The following is a 12,255-nucleotide window of genomic DNA, read 5'->3' on the forward strand; positions in this document are numbered from 1 at the left end:
GAAAGAAAAATATTAATTAATTCCCCTACCATTTATTTTAGGAGTCCAATATATTTTAGGAAGTTAAGTTAATATAATAAAAAATAATTAAATAATAAATTATAAAAAATAGTGAAAAGGCAGTATTGTCTTAAGAAGAGTCTTTTAATGAAGGGTAAATAGTTCAAATCACTTTTTTAAGGGTTTTCACACTTTTAATATATTATAGATTATAAATATAAATTATAAATATAAAGTATAGATTATAAATATAGAAGAGATATATTGATATTTTACTTTTATTTTTATTTAAAAGATTACACTTTATTAATTTATTAATCCAATTTTTAATATAAATAATTTATTTATTTATTTTTTAAAGACACCCCCCCCCCCTCCAAAACCCGTCCCCTGCTCCTTCATCCCGTCGGCACCCTCCCCAACAACAAAACTCAACCATTCAAAAAATTGATTTCAGATTCAGTCAATTTGAGAACGAAAGTTCATCGATAGAACAACGATATCGTAACAGGGTAATGGTGACTCGATTTTATATCGAACTTTCATAAAAGAAAATCTTACAATTGTTTGCATTTTCAAAATTCAATTTCTTAATTAAATTTTTTAATTTGGTTGGTATGCTCAATCACTTTTGAGGTCAGTTAATTTTGAAATTTGAGGTTGTTCCGTAGATGTTGATATCGACTTTTCTTGTACATTCGATGACGTAATGGAGAAAGATAAAAACAAGAAAATAGAAAAATTGAGACAGTCAGACAACATTATGTGGTGGGGTGTGTTAAGAAGTGGTCGTAAATGGTGGCAAAGACCATAGCTTCGTCGGACATGCAACTTTTCTATATAATAGAAGAGGTGTTTTCGACCACCTCTTCATTTACTATATTACCCCAAATCATTTACTATATTACATCTTAATCGCTCCGTAATTTATTATATTATTTCTAATTAATTATTACAAATCATTAATAATATTTTTATATTATATAACCCCAAATTAATTATTATAATTCATTATATATTAGAATTAATAATATTTAATTAAAAAAATATTTATAACGTTTGTTTCAGCTGCTTTAACCGTATATTACACCCTAATTGCTCTGTGATTTACTATATTATCCCTAATTAATTATTACAAGTCATTTATATATTAGAATTAATATTTTTTTTTAATTATATTACCCCTAATTAATTATTATAAGCTATTTATATATTAGAATTAATAATATTTAATTATAAAAATAGATATTTATAACGTTTGTTTCAGCTACTTTAACCGTAATTTTACTAAATCATCCATAATTAATTATTATAAGTCATTTAAGTATTAAAAAACTAATAATATTTAATTCAAAAAAATAGATTACCATATTACCATCTATCATTTACTATATTACCACCAATAATTTAATCTATTACACCCTAATTGCTCCGTGATTTACTATATTATCCTTAATTAATTATTATAAGTCATTTATATATTAGAATTAATAATATTTTTTTATTATATTACCCCTAATTAATTATTATAAGTCATTTATATATTAGAATTATAATATTTAATTAAAAAATAAATATTTATAACGTTTGTTTCAATTGCTTTAACCGTGATTTTACTATATGATCCCTAATTAATTATTATAAGTTATTTAATTATTAAAAAATTAATAATATTTAATTCAAAAAAATTAGATTACTATATTACCCCTGCCGTTTACTATATTTACTATATTACCCCAATCATTTACTATATTACACCCTAATTGCTCCACTACTTCGTCATTTACTATATTATTCTAATTGCTCCATAATTTACTACGTTACCCCTAATTAATTATTATAAGTCATTGATATATTAGAATTGATAATATTTTTTATTATATTACCCCTAATTAATTATTATAAATCATTTATATATTAGAATTAATAGTATTTAATTAAAAAAATAGATATTTATGACGTTTGTTTCAACTGCTTTAACCGTGATTTTACTATATCATCCCTAATTAATTATTATAAGTCATTTATGTATTAAAAAATTAATAATATTTAATTAAAAAATAGATGACATGACTGCCTATATTACCCCTAATTGCTCCGTGATTTACTATATTACTCCTAGTTAATTATTATAAGTCATTTATATATTTGAATTAATAATATTTTTTTCTTATATTGCCCCTAATTAATTATTATAAGTCATTTATCAATTAGAATTAATAATATTTAATTTAGAAAATAGTTATTTATGACGTTTGTTTCAGCTGCTTTAACCGTGATTTTACTATATCATCCTTAATTAATTATTATAAGTTATTTATATATTAGAGTTAATAATATTTAATTAAATCAATGTACATTTATGTTTGTATCTCATCAATATTAAATTTTAATATTAAAAAATATTTATAGTGTCGGACCCATGCTGACACGAGCCATGCACCTCTAGTAAAGAATAAAGGAAAGATTTTTTATTTTTTAAGTTAAAAAATGGGTGCCGGACATGGCAACTTAAGAAGGAAGGGAAACATGGCAACTTAAGAAGGAAGAAAAGTTTTTTTTTTTAAAAGTTAAAAAAAAGGAAAAAGGAATAAGAATGACAGGAGAAAAAGACGAAGGGGAAGGGAGGGACGTTTGGGGGTATTTATTTATATAATAATTTATTTTTAATTCATAGTTATTTTTTTAAAAATCAGGCCACATGTTTTTTTTTATTGGGTATTTTTGTTACATCACCGAGTATATTACACACACTCTATACCTTTTGTTGATTATCCAAAAAAATATCTAAATGAATCAAATTTCAAATGAATTAGGGATCTAATGACTGATAGATATGTCTTAGTTGGAAGTCCAAGTAAATTTTTGAAGCAACTTTAAGTGATCGTGGATGACTTAACGTTAATCTCACTACTATAACTAATTTCATCATAATTTCTCTTTAATGTTTTTTTTTTTTAATTAGGCATTATCCTATGATGTTTTTACAAGTTGACAAGAGACACGTGGCAGAAAGAGAAGGTGCCGGCGAAGATGATAAACGGAGTTTTTGTCTGTTTATTATTCGTGGTATATTTGGACGGTGAATAGTCATTTAGATAAAAAGTGAGCCACGTAAATTTAGGTGTGTGGAAGTGAATTTTCATTTTTTTTATCACTTTTGTTTGGGTGATGGAAATGACATTATTTTGTTAGGGATAATTTTTGTGTGGTCCTTGAGGGTGATTGGTATTAACAAATTATTAGTTTTTTCAAAATATTTTTCGATAAAAGGTTTAATATGTTTTAGTATTATTCCTTTTCGTTAGCGTTATTTCTTTTTTTTGAGTTCAGATAGTTTGGCTTGAGATTTTCGTAATAAAAATTTTAAGTTTGAAATTTCTTGCTTACAAGAGTTAGGAGTTGATTTTTTGTATTGAACTCATCACATAAAATTTGTTTCATGTAACTTACTTTTTTTTGATATAGTTTATAAATTGTTGTAAAAAAATATATATAATTTATTTTTTCAATCATAACAGAATAAACTGTCTTTCAATTGATATTAGCAAAAATACATAAAGCACCTCTGAATTTGTTTGATTTTTTTAAAAAAACACATAAATTATACAATTCGACCTATTACCTCACAAATCTTACTAAAACAATTGTAAATACACCATTTTGAGCTGAGATAGCATGTAGAGTGTGTTTTACTCTCGCGTGAATAAGCAAAATAAATTATTTTTGCTTTTTTTCAGCATTTATTTAGTTTTAAAAAATTTCAATTTTATTGTTTTATATATTTTCATTTTACTTTTTTTTATTTTTTATTTTTCTTCATTTCTTCATTGAGAAAATCCATAATTGGACACCCATTATTTGCCATTTTTTCACAATTGCTTCTCTTTTCATAATTTCTTCTTCTTCTTTTTTTCACCTCATCAAGATTTTCCTTAATCTTCTTGTTTTTCCTTTTACATTTTTTTTTGTTCTTCTTTGCTGCTTCAAGATTTTTTTTCAATAAATTTCTTCTCTAATTTATAAATACTGTGTTTTCTTATGAATTGAGTAAATTTATCTGTACATTTTGACTAGATTAATAAGTGGTCAAACTTTATAGTTACTTTTATGGAGATTTTGATTTTCTTTATTTTAAGTTTTATTTGGGAATGATTAGATGATAGACATAATGAAGGTAAAGTTATATAGTAACGATGGTGATGATAACTATGCTAAAAGTAACCATGGATAAGGTTGAAGAAGAAATATAATGAAGAAGAAGGAGAAAAGATAAAAGGAAAAAAAGTAGGAGTATAGAGAAATAAAATTTTAAAATAAAAATAAAAATTGATATAAGAATATTAAATAAATATGTCACGTGGCAAGCATTTATTGATGCTTGACTTACACTTTTTTCCCCGTATTTGAAGTTGGCTGAAATATAAATATTTATATCACTTTTAAATTATTTTGTGGGTTAATAGGTCGAAAGTATAATTTAGGTATCTTTTTTAAAAAGTTAAACAAGTTTAGGGAATACTTTATGTGTTTTTCTCTTGATTTTAAGATTCAAATTTCAATTCGTGAATAATAAGAAATTTCTTACAAGCTACACTCACTTAAGTTAATTTTTTCAATTTTGATCGTATGAATAAATTTTTATTGTATAGATAATGATTCTCCTTGGATTTCCAATCAATTTATTACTGGATATATGGAACATACCAAAGGAATCCAATAATTGAACTTATTTGCTTTTCCAATTCATGTAATAGAAACCAACACAACCTTCGTTTGGTTGGAAAATAGTTATCCCAGAATAATTAATTTTAAATTAGTTATCTTAAAATTATTTGAGATAATTTATCCCATCATTCATATTGGATAATTTATCCTATTACTATGATGTAAATGGTGGAGTAAATTATCCCGACCTTGACAACCAACCGGTGCACTAAAAATTTTATCCCAAAACTATTTGATTTAGTACCCACACCGAACGACAAAGATCAACTAAGGATTCATTGTTAATCCAAATTAATCAGCCGCTAAGTAAAATTAGTGATGAATTTCATACATTTAATAACAAAATTTTCTAAGCTACAATTGGATGAATTAGTAAAGATTTTGTTAAAATATAAAAGGACTAAATAGAGATTTTAACCTTGATCTAATCTAAATTTGCATTAAAGATATGACTTAATTTAAAAGAAATACTCTACTAGAACATTTTCCATTCACGAAAATCAAATAAGAAATTATGATTAAGAGTGAATGGATCTCATTCGTCTTACTACGTCTTTTAACAGTTCAAATTACTTAATAAATAACTATGCAATAGTTTGAGATGGGGCATAATAAGTGTAAAGCTTCTTTTTTTTTTTTTTTTTTTTTTGTGGGAAAAGGATTTTTTATTTTTTACTAATAGTAAACAACATTACTACTGATACGCAGTACATGACCAGCTGGAGAGAGCTTTTTCCTAACACTACGAGGTCGTTTGGTAGGACGTATTAGAAGAAATAATCCATGTATTAAGTGTGTTATTACTTAACACTATATTTGATAGGATTTTAAATTAATGTATTAGTTATTCACCTTACATGGTATTATAGAGCGTATTACTAATATATCACATATGGTGGTATTAGTAATACACAGGTTTTCATGGAATTAGTATGCGTAAAGACAAAAATATCCCTCAAATTCTTTTAAATATTTTTTTATTTTTCTAATTATATTTTCAAATTTTATTTTTTATATTTGTACTAATAAATTTATTCAAATAAATTAGTTTACAAATTTTATTATTATTTACAAAAATGACCTCAAATTTCTTTAATTTTTTTCTAAATCTTTTTCAATTTATTCAATATGAGTTGCATCTTTTCAATTTATCAAGATAATAATATCCCTCTAAATAATTTTAGCTATAAACAAAACTACTTCATTAACTTTAAAAATATTTATTGGTCAAAATCCGAAAACAAATTGCATGATTGCATACAAGCTTTAATTTTGTAAATATGATATTCATAACTAAAAATAATTTTTTTACTTAGTTTTAACACTCTACAAAATACAATTTAATGTTAATAATGATTTTATTGTCTCATCTAAAAGTTACACACACCTCCCTCCAACTTAAAAACACCACAAAGTGGGAACAACAAGTAAATGATGAACAAATAAAGAAAAGGTAATAAGAAATAATTTTCGTAAGTGAATGATTAAATTTTAAAATTTTAAAGTAAATAATTAGTTATATTATTTTTTTATTTTTTTTTAAAAAATAATAAACCTTTACAAAAGAAAGTACACAAAGTCATAATATGCCGAGGGTATTTTTGTAAGCAAACAATATTTTTTTTTTAAATATAACAATATATATTGTTTTCAATACATCAAACCAAAACACTGCATAAAAAATAATTTCAGTATTACTAATCCCTGCACTATTAATCTCAATATTACTAATACAACTTATTCAGTATTATCTTATACATTCTATCAAACGACCCCTACAAGAACAAGCATCCATAGGATGTGCCCTACACGTGAAGCTCCTGTCCTATCTGTTCCTATCTGTCGCTAAACAAACAAAGATGGAACTATTCACTCTTTCCAAAAATCATCCTGATCTAACTTATTCCTTAGCTAGCATCCCCGCAACAACATTTGTACTCCTATCTTTATGGATGATCGGTGGGTTCCCCAACTCCTGCAGAAGAGCCCGACAAAGACACATTAGATTGTTTCATTACAACTCCTTAAACATATCAATGAAAAAGTCTAAAGCTTAATTAATATGCTTTTTGATGAATATTCTAATAATAAAAAAATTGGGGCCAACCAATGACTAGAAAATCGAGAGCCAAACTGATAAATTCGACAAATAATATACTCAGGGGTCGTTTGATTTGAGGTATTAAAACATATAATCTCGGAATAAAATAATAGTTTTAGGATATATTTTTTGATCATTTCTCCTAACAAATTTATCATGAACAAGTAATTAATATCTTGACATTCCCTTTCTAACTTAGTACATGCTTAATTATAAAAAAAAAGTATTTCTTATACATAGCTAAAAATGTTTGAAAAAATATTTTTCTTAAAAAAGTACAATTTAACTCCCAAATATGATACTAAATAATGAAAAATGAGAGTAATTGTTTTTCACATTTTTTAATGATAATTTTTTAACAAAAAATGATATTATCAATATTTAATAGAATTTAGGACAAAATAAGTAATTTAACATGAGATATTAAAGCTTCATACACGTTTGAGAAATATTAACATAAATTTCTTAACATGTATTTTTAGGAAAAAAAAACTACTAAAGTTAAAAAAAATAATTTTTTATTTTTTTTGTATGGTTTGATATGAGGAAAAATAATTAAGTTAAATAAGGTGAAGGGTATTTTTGTAAACAAACTATTAATTCTTAAAAAGAATGCAATGCATACTATTTTTAGTACCACAAACCAAACAACCACTAAAAATAATACCAGGATAACTAATTCCAGGACAACTAAGCCCAGTATAACTAATTTCATCATAACTTGTTTCCCAACTAAACACGTCTACGGAAAAAGAATTCGATTTGCATAAAAAAACTAAAAAACCACGTCCACTGTATTCCTCGATGAACCCTATCCCACTTCTACCGCCTCAGTCATGGTTGAAAGTGAGTCTGCCGGGTCACGTTTTGACGTTTACAATGATAATCAACGGACAAGAGAGTGTAGTACGGATACAAAACCCGAAGGACCTTGCGCAAGTAGTAACAGAGGGGATGACCCTAGGACTGAAGGTGTCACGCCTCAAATCCTATTGGGGCTGACTGGTACCCATAGTCGAGGAGGCTCAGGAGAACCAGCTCATAACCTTGTACTTCCCATGCATACCTCTATGACAACCCGAAATTCGGACAGCATCATGTCGCATATAAAAGGAAATAATCACCTGTATAAGCTCGAGCACACATATAAATGTATATACAATACTTGGCCGTTGGATCCATCACATCTATTAACAAAACACCACCTTGATTGTACATTAGGTCTACAAAGCTTCTCGACAATGCACAGAGTTTAACTAAGGTCGGGACACACCCCGCCATATAATTAACTTCTATACAATACCAAAAGTGACTGGATATGACACGGAAAGCCCCGAAGCAAACTGGAGCTCAGCAAAAGCAGCTGGATATCTTGGCTCCTACTTATGCGGTGTATGAGCTGAGGTACCTGTGCCTACAGCATAAAATGCAGGTCCCCCGTGGGTGACGTCAGTACGAAATATGTACTGAGTATGTAAAGCTGTAGATAATAACATATGATATAGGAGCTCAATAGAAATCAGAAACAAGTGAATAAATCGTAATAGGAGTGGACCACACTTACTAGAACTTGTGACAACCTGTACATTGTATTTATTCAATCACTTTACCTTCGTTCTTATCATCTTTGTAATCATTACTGTACTGTACTGTGACCATTAGGCTGCCTCCAGTACATATCAACTGGGATCGACCCATGATAGGCTTATGTCCCTGGGATACCACCCATAAACACATAAAGAGGGATCGACCCATGATAGGCTTATGCCCCTGGGATACCACCCGATAAGAGAGAACTTCCATCACTTAGTTCAATTAATCTTTGAGATTGTTATTTCGGTCGCCACCGCATTTTTGATACTTTGAAACAATGATACATCAATAAGAGACATATAAATAAACCATCAATGCAATAACAATGAAGTAAGAACTCATTGGCATATCAATGAAGTGTTTTGGAGTCATCAATGCCATAACAATGAAGTAGGAACTTATTTGTATATCAATGAAACGTTTTGGAGTCATTAATAACACATGGATCTTGTTTGAGTAATCGGATACCTTCTGATATTCATTAGCGCAATAAACATGTAAGATTTGGAAAACAAGTAAGTGTTGGAATGTCTTGACATCTTGTAGGGTGGAAACAAGTTCATTGGTAACGTAGGACATCATACAAAACCATTATGGATCACATGTTATTGAATAACTTTGGAAACTTTCTTAATAGAACAATTGTTCACTTTCATGCCAAAGATATGGTATAGAGTATGCTTTACATACCTGACTGTCAACCTTCAATACTAGTCCCAAATGGACTTCCCGTCTTTTCGGATTACTTATCTATAATGAACATATATAGCAATCTAGTATTAGCAACCAAACGTCATAATTCAATTATTTGAATTCACCAAACTAGTGGTTAAGTAGTAAGCCTTAATTACACCATAAAGGGTGTCACTTTAACCCTCTTATACTCCAATTACATTCACATGCCATGCATATTCATACAACATCCTCCAATATCAAGTTTGGATTCATTTATCCTTCCAACCAATCCATTAAACCAAATTGAGCCATAGACATAAATAATCATCAATTCAATAGTTTATCACCATATCCACCTTCCATAACTCAATTACCATATACACCTTCAATAACTCAATTACCATATCCACCTTCCACAATTCAATACAACCAAACCATGCAAAATAGTCCATAACCCTATTTCCATCACCTTTCAATAACAACCAATACATATAATCCTCTATCACACATATACATATGGAAAAGAACAAAGGCAAGCAATATTCATACCTTAGAATTCACCTCTTGATTATGCAATCTTGTTTGCACAAATAATAGGTGCCTTTCAAAGCTCTCGAGATGACAAACGCAGTTATCGGATTACTTTTGAGTTTCTAAGGTTGAATCAAAAGTAATTTAAAGGTCAAATTTGGCTAGGGTTTTTTCTTTCTCAATGATTGATGATGAAAATGAGTTTTTGAACTCACATACATGTATATATACACATATTTCCGTCCATAATATAATAGGAAATGACCAAAATGCCTTTAAAATTTAAATAATGTCAAATCTGTCCTTTGGTGGACTGTTTTGATAAGCTAAATTAGATCGACCATAACTCTTTGTTCCGATATTGGATTTGGGTGAAATTGGTATTATTGGATGGATAATTCAAATGGCTTTAATTTCATATAAAGTAGGCCACCCAGTTCGTCCTGTACAAGAAGTTATGGTTGTTTGAAGTTGACCCTAAAAATCTGTTTTGATAGGCTGAAGTAAAACGAGTATAACTCCTTACTCAAGCGTTGGATTTGGATGAAACTAGTTGCATTGGAAATAAGACTTAAATATCTTTCTTTTTATAGGTCGAAGCTCTCCCAGTTTATTATATTAAAGGAGTTATGATCATTCGAAGTTGACCCAAAAATTTGACTGGCCTCAGTAGTTTGTGTGCAGGAAATATTCCTGCACATTTACTATTCCCAAATATCCCGGACACCGTTTTATAGTTTCAAACGTGCTCGATTATATCCGAAACCTATCCGTTTTTGGAAATATTTATATCGTTGGAAAGCTTATTCAATAATCTTTGCATGGAACCATCGATGGGCAAATTCTGGTATAAATTAAAAAAAAATTAATTTCATATAAATAAGACCAATACACGTACTTGATATGCCAATACACGTACTTGAATACGGGGTGTTACATAAAGCTTATGGACAGTTCCACTGGTTTCCGCACCCGCAACCCATTCCTAATCCATTCGAGGCTTCAACTTCGAACGTCGACCCTCTGACTCTGAATAATCTAATGATGTCGGGATTCTTTTTATATCCTCAGCCATCTCCGGAGGAGGAAGTACTACTATGGATACAGAAGTATATGTCGTGGAAGAGGTGGTGGAACTGTAAGACCCCGCAAAATCATATGTCGAATTCAGCTCGTAAAGCTCCATGAGAGATCCCAACACTTAGAAAATTTAGCTAAGTGTTTAAGGACTTAGTCTCTTTTTAAGACTTCGAACTTTGAAGATTTATTTCGTGACTTTTTCGACCTCCGTTTGTCGATTTTTTTGTTGATTCATGATGGGGAAAGTCAATAGTACATCTTGGGTGAGTTTTGAAATTTTTGGAACCCGTTTAGGGCATGTTTGGATTTCAAAACAGTAGCACCGTGCGATTAGCGTGCGGCGCACGCTCCATTCCACCCCTAGGGGGTGCATTAGAGCATGCGAAACATGCTTCATCTAGGCGCACTAGAGCATGCGATGCATGCTCCAGTCCACCCCTGGGGGGTGATAGATCATGTGGTGCACACTCTATCCCGGCGTACTGGAGCATGCTACGTACGTTCCATAGCATGCTCCTAAATTTTTCAGCATTCCAGCTCCGTATTTTAAAGGGCAAAAGGGTCAATTCCCTTCACCCCACAACTCTAAAACACGATATTTCACTCCCAAATAACCCTATTTCTCATTATTTTCATAAAACACTCTCAAGAACAAGTTTAGGGTTTTCAATTGAGGATCCAAATTCAAGACTCAAATTCAAGAATTTCTCTATCAATCTTCGTAAATTCAAGAACTAAGGTATGCCAAGTGTTGATTTATGGATTCCTTTCATCCATAAAGTTCAAGAACCCTATTTCAAATTATAAATCATGATGTTTATGTTGTGGGTTGTTTGTAACCATGTTTATCTTGTTGTATGATTCCCAAGTTGGAATATTTATGTGTTTTTCATGAAACTACGTTAGCATGCAAGTTCAAATCCATGAATTGAGATGTTTATGATGTGTAATTTGATGATTACACTTATGCCTTAAGTTATGCATGTAAGGTGTTTGATAAAATGCCTAAGAGGATAGAAATTATGTATTATAGCTCAATTGTGACCCCTATGATAAATGCATTGCAATGACCCTTCAGGTCATTTTTCATATTTATGCTTATCTTCACTGTTTGAGCTTCTCTATAGTTGTCCTAAATCATTTATGATTTGCTGGGACCGACGGTTCAATTACCGAGCAATTCATTTGATTTTTAGAGCCAATTCCCTATTTAGAATCTTCACTGGTTTCAAATGGCCACCGAGTGAGAACTTCAACAAAACGATCCCATATGAAAATTCTGACTATGCCAGCAGATTCGAAATATCAATTTTAGTTTAGGTAGACCTTTGGTTTGGATCCCAATGCATCTGAGCTCATTTCGACCTATTGGTCGGAAAGTTAAAAATTTGAATGAATAGGTGTGGGACCCACTTTTTATCGAAATAATCTTGGATGAAAGTTTTGAGGATTCCAATGAATTTGACATGTGGTTTACACTCAAATTTCACTATTGGATCATATATTTTGATTTTCGAAGGAGTTTCGAAGGTCAAAAATAAGTTTTT

Source organism: Capsicum annuum, chromosome 3 (assembly GCF_002878395.1).
Source record: "Capsicum annuum cultivar UCD-10X-F1 chromosome 3, UCD10Xv1.1, whole genome shotgun sequence".
Taxonomy (NCBI): domain Eukaryota; kingdom Viridiplantae; phylum Streptophyta; class Magnoliopsida; order Solanales; family Solanaceae; genus Capsicum; species Capsicum annuum.